Raw genomic sequence first — 10,191 nt, 5'->3', positions numbered from 1 at the left:
GAGGGAGGGGCCTTGAAACCGACGCCGAACTTTCCTGCGCGAGGGACCGTCGCCCGGGGGCGGGCGCGGGGGCGGGGGGAGGCGGGGGTTGGCGGCGGTTGGCGGGGGTTGGCCGTGCGCGGCGGGGCCTGCGGGGTCCCCGGCGGCGGCTGCGAACCGTGCGGGGTCCGGGCAACCTCGAGCCGCCCTCCCCGGCGGCGTTCGCGGCCCGCGGGGGGGAGCGGTGGCGGCCGGGCTCTGCTGTCAGGGGACCGGAGCCTAGAAAACGCGTTTTTTGCGATAAGTCGGGGTGGCGGCTCGCAGGCTGCGGTGTTCCCGTCTCACGCGCGCCGGCAGCGGGCAAAGCTCGCCTCCCTCCCTCCCTCCCGAGACGCTTCAAGTATCTCCCTGCCGAGTTATCGCCACTATTTTAGGTGCGTTGTCCTCCTGTCACGTCTATAGCAGCAGCCCGAGACGGGAAAATAAACCGAACGGCCCTTTCCAATGGGAAATGCCCCTTCCTCGCTCTGCCCAGCGGGCAGCTATTCTGGCTTAACGCTGCGTGACTCGCAAACGCCTCCTATCAGGGTTCTGAAACGCTTGCTCTGTTCTGAGGAGAGGGTGAAAGTGGCCGCCGGCGGTGGCCAGTTCTTTCTGTGCACCTAGAGCCCCTTCGCTCGCGCAGAACGGGGTCTTGTTGGCTCTTCCAAGAAGAGTAGTCTGGAAAAATGATGGAGGATGAATGGGGGATTTACTGTACTTGCTGGAATTCAATAAGAACAATAAACTGTGCTCCCGGAGACGAGGAGAATCCTACCACGTTCTCCAAACTTTCAGTAACCAAGCCTTTGCATGGATGTCCTCCTATTTGTCCGGCGGTTAATGCTGCCATTCAGAGCTGAACCAGGAAAGAAACTTTTCCAGCCAGCTGTCTTCCCTCTCTGCAGCATGCTCCTATCCTTTCCACTTTATACACTAATGAGCTGCAAAAATCCATTAGGAATAAGATAAGCCCAGCGTTTATTTCTAGCTGTCACGGGTGGCAAGGGTTAATAAATGGCATCCGTTTTTCTTGGATAGCTACAGATAAAATTTGGACCATGCTATTTAGGCCACCTTCTTTCTCCCAGCAGTGCTGTCCCACATTCCAACTAATTAACAGCAATATCTACGCTGTGTAATGACTGCAGGAGTAGGATCATGTTTAGAAACTGCTGTTGATTGCTGATGTCCCAATGTGCTGAGGTTCATTGAGTTCTGTCAGGAACTCTCTCCTCAGAGGACCATGATTCAAAATAAAAGTTCATGATAACTTTTTCCATCTTCTGCTAAAAATAAGTTTGATTCCTTGCAAGTCGTATTTATGATTTTAAGCTACAGATTTTGCTTTTCAGATTGACATCAGTAATTAAAACTGCTAACTCCTTTCTAGCACAAAACCTATTTTATAGGCAGCCCTAAATGACAGTATTGTTTTCCTGTTCATCCTAAATCAGTTGAATGCTGAATCTTTATATGCTCTTTCTCGTAGAAAATGAGCATGAATTTCTGACTAATATCAGAAAGCCCCTGTGGCTTACTGCTTGTGGTTTTGAGACTTGCACAGACATCATACAATCTAGGAAAGGTAGCTAAGACACCTATAGTCCATTATTGTCTGGCTTAAACTCTGTCTGTGGGGCTCTGCATTTGAAACATTTAGGAAACACTTCTCAAACCGAAAACCACTGAAAAGTCGCTGTTCTGAGTTGCTGTCTGCAACAAGCCAGAGGAAAGATGGATAAATACAGGACAAGGTTTGTACGCGTAGATAATAGCTTTTCTTCAGACCAACTGCTACAGAAGGAAAAGCAGACAAATTTCTGGGTTAGCCATCTTTTTTTTTTTAACTACCAAAGCTAAGTGCAACTTGAGAACAACTGCTTAGGGCTTAGATAGCGATCTATCAGTGAGACTAGCCCAGAAAGAAAAAGTGGAAATGGGAATGGATGGGGTATTGAGGGGGGAGAATGAGAGCAGAGAGTTCAGGGAAATTCCTGGAACTTGCTGCTTTTAACTGTTTAATGATATTACAGGTAACAGAAGAAAATCCTGTGTGGAAAGAATCTTCCCAGAAGCACTTGTCCTACATTTCAAGCACCCCAAACCACAAAACTCATCATTGGAAGCATAATTCTCTGTGGTCTGAAACACCAGATGAGTTTAAACCATGCCCAAGCAAGAAACCTGAGATGTGTTGATGCCCATCCACTAACACAGCAATACACACCTCCTGCCGTCAAACCGTCAGCATCCTCTGATCTTACATTTACAGTAACATACCGTAACACACTTCATTCTGTTCATGGCTGCTTTCCTGGTAGTTTTGCTACTGAAAACAACCACTCAGCACAAGCATGAACACCCAGAGATGGTCTTTGTAGACCAAAACATGGGGCATTGTTGAGGGGGTTTCTCTCAAAACACAACATTCTCTCTCTGATCTTTGAGACTGATCCTTAATGGAAACTACAGAACTTGTCCCACAACAGTGAGCATGGAAACCAGGTTTCCTAACTCTGCCCAACATCCAAAATGAGGACTCAGTGGAGGTGCTTGTCTGATAGTAGATTATAATTTCTGCTTCCACCCTCCCTGTTTACTTCTCTCCAGATCAACGGATTGTCTCTCCTTTTTACTTAGCTAACAAATGCCACTCTTTCTCCCATCCTTAACATCCTCTGCATCATTAACATAATTAATGTCCTCTCTGTTATACAGCTACCATCTTCATCCTTTCAGAGCTAGCTTAATTAATAAATAGCTTAGGAAATGTTAAGCAATTGTTCTTAACAACTGAGAGCTGCAGCTGGTGTTTCTAACTTGAAGAAAAGTTTGTCTAATTCTTCTGCCTATATGTCTTGATCTAATAAAAGATAACTTCTTCTTCATACAACCCTAGTAGTGCACATAACATCCACAGGAGACTATCGCTGTTTGTCTGCCTTGTTCTTTTAATGATTCCATATGTATCCACCATGGATGACGGAGGGAGGAGACTGGACTGGATGCCACTTTTCTTGGGTCAGCACAATGGTAATCACATTCTTACACAAACAGCATCTTTTTTAAAGCACAGACACTCTTCTTTTCCCGTCCCATGGAAAGGGACCCCCCAGTCTTTCGTTCTAAGAGAAAACAGAATTAAAGCATCAAAATAATACCTTAAAAGGCATTTAAACTTTTACTTCAAAACAATGCACTGTTGTTGCTTGTTACAGTAGCCGGTAGGGGAAATTAGGACTCTGTCAGATGGGACGAGCACTGAGTTTTGTCCTCTTGCATCGTTTATATCCTAGTACCTCTTCACTATGCTGCTGTCCTCAGGGTGTTGTTTTGTACCATTTTTATGTGGGTGGCAGGGGTTACATAAATCTTCAGCCCCAAAAAGAAGCTATCTAAATTTTTAATTTTGGAAAGAAACAAAACAAAAAGTAGTTGGAGTATTTTCTTGTTTTCCCCTAAGTGGCTGGCAGGAATAGGATAGAGTAAATACTTCCCTTCCACAGCATTTAAGAAAAACTTGTTTATCTAGAAGAAATTGTTCGGCTTTATCTCACTGGCTTGTATTGCAGACAGAGAATGCAATATAAGCACAAGCTATATTCGCAGTAAGGCTAATTAATAAAATCTAAACACAGATGATAACATAAATGTATGTTTATCCAGCAAATAAAAGCAAAAACTTTTTAGCTGATTCAAGATTTTGTGATTAAGAGTTAAATAAGAGGTTAAAAGTGTACTTATTATGATACAGTGTGAGAAGTTCGATTTTTGTCCCCCACTGAGCATGAATCTTGACTGATAAGAACAGTTAGTGGCTGAGGAGGAGGAGTGTTAGTTCTGGATGGGTAGAAAGGGGTTTTGATAGCTTGGTAGAGAGAAAGGTTCAAGTATGTAATCTGTGATGGGCGGTGATGTGTATAGTATGTTCATGAAGTCTCTCAGAGTGACCTAGGCAGGTTCCAAATAAGACAGAACAGGTCCACAACTCAGGTGGGTCTCGTTTTGGCATTTCTCTCTTCAGTGTTGTTGGTACACATCACAAGTACTCACAATGCACAGACAAGGATGCTTGCTGAAAAATTGGTATGAACAATGTAAATGCAGTGAAGTAAAGAAGTGATTGCGTTGTCATCCATCTCAAATTTTAAGATGAAATAGGGTACCTCCTTACATTGCCATATTAAAGGTAGAATACAAAAATAAAATGAAATCCTCAATGCAGATAATACAAACTCGTTAAACTTAGTTGTTTAGTTGTGGACACACAGATCTACAGAGCAAAATTCTTAAGAGAAATTATCTGGATAAGACTCACAAGCAGCTTTTACAGCTTCATTGTAAGATCTACATCACTTTGCAACATGCCAGCGACATAGCTATCTGCCCTAGGGCCAAAAGTTATAGCATCTCACAGATTTAGTCTTGCCAGAAGAACAAAATCCTTAAAATTTAAAAACCTACCTTGGGTATTGACTATTTCTTGGAACATCTAGAGGGCTCATGGAAGTATGCCTGTGCTGACAAAAATAGCAAACACATGCAGTGAATGGCAGAAAATCAGTAGGAGGTTAACACAAACCCTATGTGATGGTGCACTCAGCAGCCAGAATACTTACTGCAGCAAAGGGTCTCAAGGCTGTATAGCTAAGTGCTGAGAAAGTCATCTCAGTGCTGAGGCAGTTGTTACTAACCTGCATTTGACAAGATACCAAGTAATTCTCTTACGATGGGGAGTCCCAGGTCACTTTACCTTCAAAGTCATCCCAGATGCCTTTATATGTGCTTTTTATTAATTGGTTATATTAGTCTGCAATTGTCAATTTAGGTAAAAATTGTACTTTTATTTGTATTTGAGGGTTGTGGGAATAAGAGAAATAGAATGGAAAAGCAGCTCTAGCCACTAAAGTCAGCGGCAATTTACTCCTGCTGTGTGACACCTATTGTAACCCAAACTCCTACCGTGTAGCATGGACTAGGAATAAAGAACAATCTTTGACTAGCACTTCGGTAAGTCAGCCCCCCATTGCAGTGATTTTATATGCTTTAAAGAGGAGAAATGGTATGCACAATCAAAGCGGACTACAGAGAGTTTCTTCCTCCCAATACCCACAGCATTTTTCCCTTAATGCTGTTTATTCAAGATAGAGATTGAGTATGTGGAGATTTGATTTGGTTTTCTTTTCTCTTCAGAAGAAACGTAGATGATCCCCTGCAAATTAAAGCCGTATGTTGCCTGCCTTCCCTGACATGTTCTGTGCAGGGTGAGAGGCGCAGGGGCTGCAGCCTGGTTGCTGCTGCCAGAAGTTTTGCAGAGAACAAGAAAAAGTCACAACTCTTAAAAGGGCAATTGCAGATCACAGGTCATTTTGTTCAGAGAGAATGCGAACATTTTTACTCTCTTTTTATTTCCCTTTCTTGAGTGCGTTCTTCTACAGTTACATATAGTGCCTGAAAACACAGACTCCCTTGTTCTTCAAACACAGAGAGGCTGATTTAAAGGCCTAAGCCAGCAATCCTTACTCCCTGGAGTAGACCTGCTGATTTCATGGATGCAAGGGAAGGGAGTAGAACTTAAGAAGGCTATGAATGCAAGGAGAAATTATGTGATGAGCTTTTGCTTCTGGTCTCACACTGTTTTTATCATGCTTTAAGTGTGTTCCCATTTCCACTGAAGTAAATGAGATTCAGATCATATTTTCTGCATTAGTATTTCAATATATACAAGTTGAAAATGTACATGTGTGAGGCAGGGGAACAGAGTGGAGGAAAGTTGTTTTTCTGTGTCTCTTAGTTGTACATGTATTTTCCGTAAATGTTACTGGGAGACTGAGCAGGATGAGATCAAGGGAAGCAGGGAGTAGTTCACTGCCTGCATCTGCCTTTCTGCATGGAATGTGGCTTGCTACTTGGTAAAAGACAGCCTCAACTTTCACTTCAGAAAAAATCTTTTGAGGTTTTTAAGCAGTGTAAACCGAGGCAAACTGCCCAGCAAGACTGAAAGGAATGTGCCACTAGGATCTGCTTGTAAGCATTATTTCTCTCCTAAATACATTCTTCTTCATAGGAGGGGTCAGCTGTATTTTTAAGTACATTCTTTTCAGAAACTTTTTTCAGAATCCTTAGCCTGCACCCACAGTCTTCAAGGAGGAGAAAAAACAGAGCTTCAGAAAAAAATCTCAAAGTTCATGGCAGTGCATGTTACCTTAAGGATGACAAAGTTTAATTCCCTGTTGTCACATGTGGTCAGTCTGTATAGCCCACATATGCAACCACAACATATAGCCCAACACGGCAAAGTGTTCAAGCCTCTCCTCCCCTAGTATCCCTGTCAGCACATTAAGATATTGCACATCGGTGCACATCTATACTCTCTGCTTCTGGATTTCATGACATCCCTGTTTTCCATAGTGACTAATAAGATAGTGTAATTTTTACTGGATTTGGGCTTATCTGTGGAAAGCCACACTTTTACCCTCTGCACAGATGGTTATTATCGTTCTGTGTACTTCCATATGGTATTGCTGACATTAAGAAAACTATCACAAAGTTTCCAGCACTGAAGATGAGCAGGACAAGCCATGTCATTTCAATGACCCAGGTCTTCTGTTCCCTTCAGCTGGCCACATGCCAAATACAGCGTCTATCAAGGTTTTCTTCCTTATCTCCAAGTGGTACGACTTCTTGGCTCAAAAGCCTTACACTGGACTGCTCCAAGCTGTGTCAAGGATGGCTGGTCTCAGCAGCCCCAGCCCCGTGACAGCAGCACATCACTGCAGTAACATCCTCAACAGCCTCTAGTCTGCTCAGCAGGAGTCAGCCCATATGCAAGAGACGCAGCTATTGCATGAGCTGGCTGTTTAAGTCTGTAGCATCCAGAAGATTCTGGCATACTTATGTATTTCTGTATTTTCAGAGGAAAACACCTCTTTTTCCCACTTTGACTCTCAGGGGTAGTCACACCATTGGAAACAAGGTCCAGTCACACCCGTGGAAAGCAAGGGAAATTCCTTTCTTACGTACTTTACCAGGAAAGTGAGGGAGACAAGGATTTCATGTTTACTCTTCAGTTTTGGAAACTCTTTAATTCATGACAAAAGATATACATAAAAATAAAAATACTGAATAGAAAGCAGTAGAAAAGAATGGGAAGGGAAAATAAGGGATGTCTACCTTTGGCTCTTATGTGTTGTTATTAATTAATGCTGAAATAATTGTTAAAATTTAGGAACCACTTTGGTGGTATTCATTTGGGATGCCAGTCTGTTGCTCTGGCATTTATTATAGCTAGACAAAGTATTACTGCAAAACCAGTGAGATTTTATATTTCTGTTTATATACCTTTTTTACAATTGTGTAGCTTTTTTGAATACATTACAAGTTTTTAAAAATGCATACTCTGATTTAAAAGTTGGCTTTAAAGTCTGTAACACAATGCACTCTGCCTACTCATACATCCTTCCAAGGATATACATAATGGCAATTAAGAGTTGGAGGTCTGAGTCCTCCTTTTCGTGGAGAAGGGCTAGCAGCAGGTCATCCTAAACTTTGTCTACACCACTGCCACAGCAAGTAAAAGAGTTTACCAAACTGCTTGGGGAGGCGCTTTCCCCCTTCTTCTTAGAAGTGAAGTAGTTGTGGCTTGCAGGTTTTATGCTACAAAGATTTCGTCATTGGGGTTGATCTGCCTTAGAAGTTAGGCCACTGTGAAACCACAGCCTTGAACCCACATCTCGGGGATATGCCAGTCAGCATTGTTAGAGCCATTAAAAAACTGTGACGGAACTGTGTTGCCTCATAATGTGTTAAATAGCAGCAGACTTAAAGATGCTTCAAATCACAGCAAGCCTAATTTTGAGACAATGTAACACTCAGAGTGCCAAGGATGGGATATATCTTAAACCTAATTGGTTTTGCCATGTCTACTATGCCACTCCTCTTATTTTTTTCCCCGCTTTGAAATACATGGCACTGGGGGTATGGGTCTTAAAGGTTTGTGTTATTTGGGAAAAAAAGTGCAATATTAAACTAACCGCCTGTGCAGACACTCTTATTTCAGTTTAAAAGTGCCTTTAATGGAATTAGCAAGTTGATTCCTTGCTGACATAAGCTTAATCAATACGAGGCACTCAGCCTGATACAAATGGGGTTGCACCAGTTTCTCCAGATGTCTTTGAAATACCATTTAGTTAAATGAGTTGTTTCTTCAAACTGGGAAGTCCACACTCATTGGAGATTTGCAGTACAACATTGTGGCCAGCTGAAAAATGAATCTCTTCAGTAAAAGATGAAGAACTTGGCCTTCGCATAGTGCCACCCATTAGAGTTCTGAAAGCTGCAAATATCAATAAACTCAGAGCACCTTTGTATCTGTGTTCTTAATCCTCATTTTCTAAATTCAGGAACTTAAACATGGAGAAATGAAGTGTGTTTCCAAGGTCAAAAGAAAAAGGTATGTGGTAAAACCGTAGAGAAAATGTAGAGACATGGATTCAGAAATGGACCAATGGCTTTGAATACCCCATGTCCCAACATCTTTCAGGGACCTTATACGTAAAAAGTGCTGGTGCCTGTGCTTTCTGGTAATTGGTCCTTTAAAATCAGATTGCCAGAGCTGAACAGATGTGTTCCAAAATAACTAGTCTGTAATCTCTCATCTGAGTTTTGTAAATACAAGACTGACTTTTTCTTCTTCAATGAAGACCACCTTAGTAAATATTTATTTCTAGTGGTATCTTCCTTTGACTGTAAATATAGACATTCTAATCTCAAATCCTTCGGCAAAAAGGATATTCTAGCACTTGTTATGGCTACATCAAGTCTATTTTTTCTAGGGATAAACATTTCAAATATTACTGTGTAAGAAGAGCTTTTTAGACTAGGAAGAGGACTGCAATGACAGTGTTGATATAGTACTATCATCCATTTCTGTAAAAATGGTTGTGGTTGAAACAACCACTCTGTCTGCTCTGTGTTAAAGCAAGTTAATTAATTTGAAGCCCTGTAAGTAATGAGTCTGCTCACAAACTAAACCATAAATTAGCTCTGTTGGAAAAAATATAACAGTGTCAGGTCTGATGCGCTTGCATTGATGTCAGATCCGGGTAAGGTTTGAATGGAGTGAGTAATGCTGTGGTATGGCTAACGGAAAGGTAATTGCATGTAAAATGGACCACAGCTGGCATTTCCACCATGAAGTGGAAATGTTGTTGAGTAGTGCCTCTAAAAGTTACTAAAATGCAAAACGCAGTGAAAACGTTTTTAAAGTCTGAAAAATACTTTCTGTCCTTTGCCATGTATCTCATTTTTATTCCTTGAATTCTGTTATACCAATTATTTGCCAAGAGTGTGGACACTTACCAAAAGTTAAACTACAAGGAACTTTGCTGTTCTGTACAGATGTGCTCTACAATTAAGACAATTAAAAAGGGAAACTTGAGGCAGAAGCACTGTAAAAATATTTGCAGACCTTTCAAAAGTCTTTACGTGCCCCTATTCCCAGTGTATCTGGGCTCCTCAGCACCTCAAACCCTCTAATGTGTTTGTTCCAAAAGATAAAAGTACTGCTCAGTCTTCATTTCGGAGAGGGAAGAAATCTAAGGCAGAAAGAGATTAAAATGACCTGTTCAAAATCAGGTAGGAAGTCTGTGATAGAAAAGGAAATTTAACCTAAAGCTGGCACACACAATTCTTTTTCCTGAGGCCTATTTTTCCTCCCTGGAAAGCTTTGGAGGGCTGTGAATCACAATTGTTTTAAGTTGAGGGACTTGGTCCCACACTTCCTTCCACTCCACCATTTCTCCCACTCCTGCTGCATGCAGCAGCACCCGTGGGGCAGCACAGAGAAGCAGAGCATTGTGCTGCCCCAACTGAAAGGCTTCCAGCAAAATCTACTACACTTGTAGTTGCATCAGTCCCCTTCTCTAGGTCTTGGCATTGTGCTAGTGCCAGCAGAGGGGAAAGGAAAGGCATCAGCTGAAAGATGGGAGAGAAGGAGATGGCTCCTGTCAGCAGCAGCCTTGGCTTTGATGGGTATGAAGCAATCATGAAACTGCAACTTGAACTGCAACTTCACAAAGCAAATTTAATCATTAATTATTCTGACTTGAAATAAAAAATCTAGACGCAACTGGTCTAACCACTGAGGTGACAAATATGGGGAGAAATCCA

General features: G+C 42.0%; 1 protein-coding gene across 1 annotated transcript in view; it reads right to left on the bottom strand.

Annotated features, from left to right (window-relative positions):
• Positions 1-3,132: 3,132 nt before the first annotated feature.
• Positions 3,133-10,191, bottom strand: part of CDK14 (cyclin dependent kinase 14) — a 353,941-nt gene continuing 346,882 nt past the window's right edge. Inside the window, exon 15 of the mRNA XM_069859619.1 lies at positions 3,133-3,146. The gene's annotated coding sequence lies outside the window, so the exon portion shown is untranslated. The remainder of the gene's footprint in view (positions 3,147-10,191) is intronic.

The sequence above is a fragment of the Phaenicophaeus curvirostris genome, chromosome 6 (assembly GCF_032191515.1).
Source record: "Phaenicophaeus curvirostris isolate KB17595 chromosome 6, BPBGC_Pcur_1.0, whole genome shotgun sequence".
Taxonomy (NCBI): Eukaryota; Metazoa; Chordata; class Aves; order Cuculiformes; family Cuculidae; genus Phaenicophaeus; species Phaenicophaeus curvirostris.
This window is presented reverse-complemented; position numbering and strand designations above follow the sequence as displayed.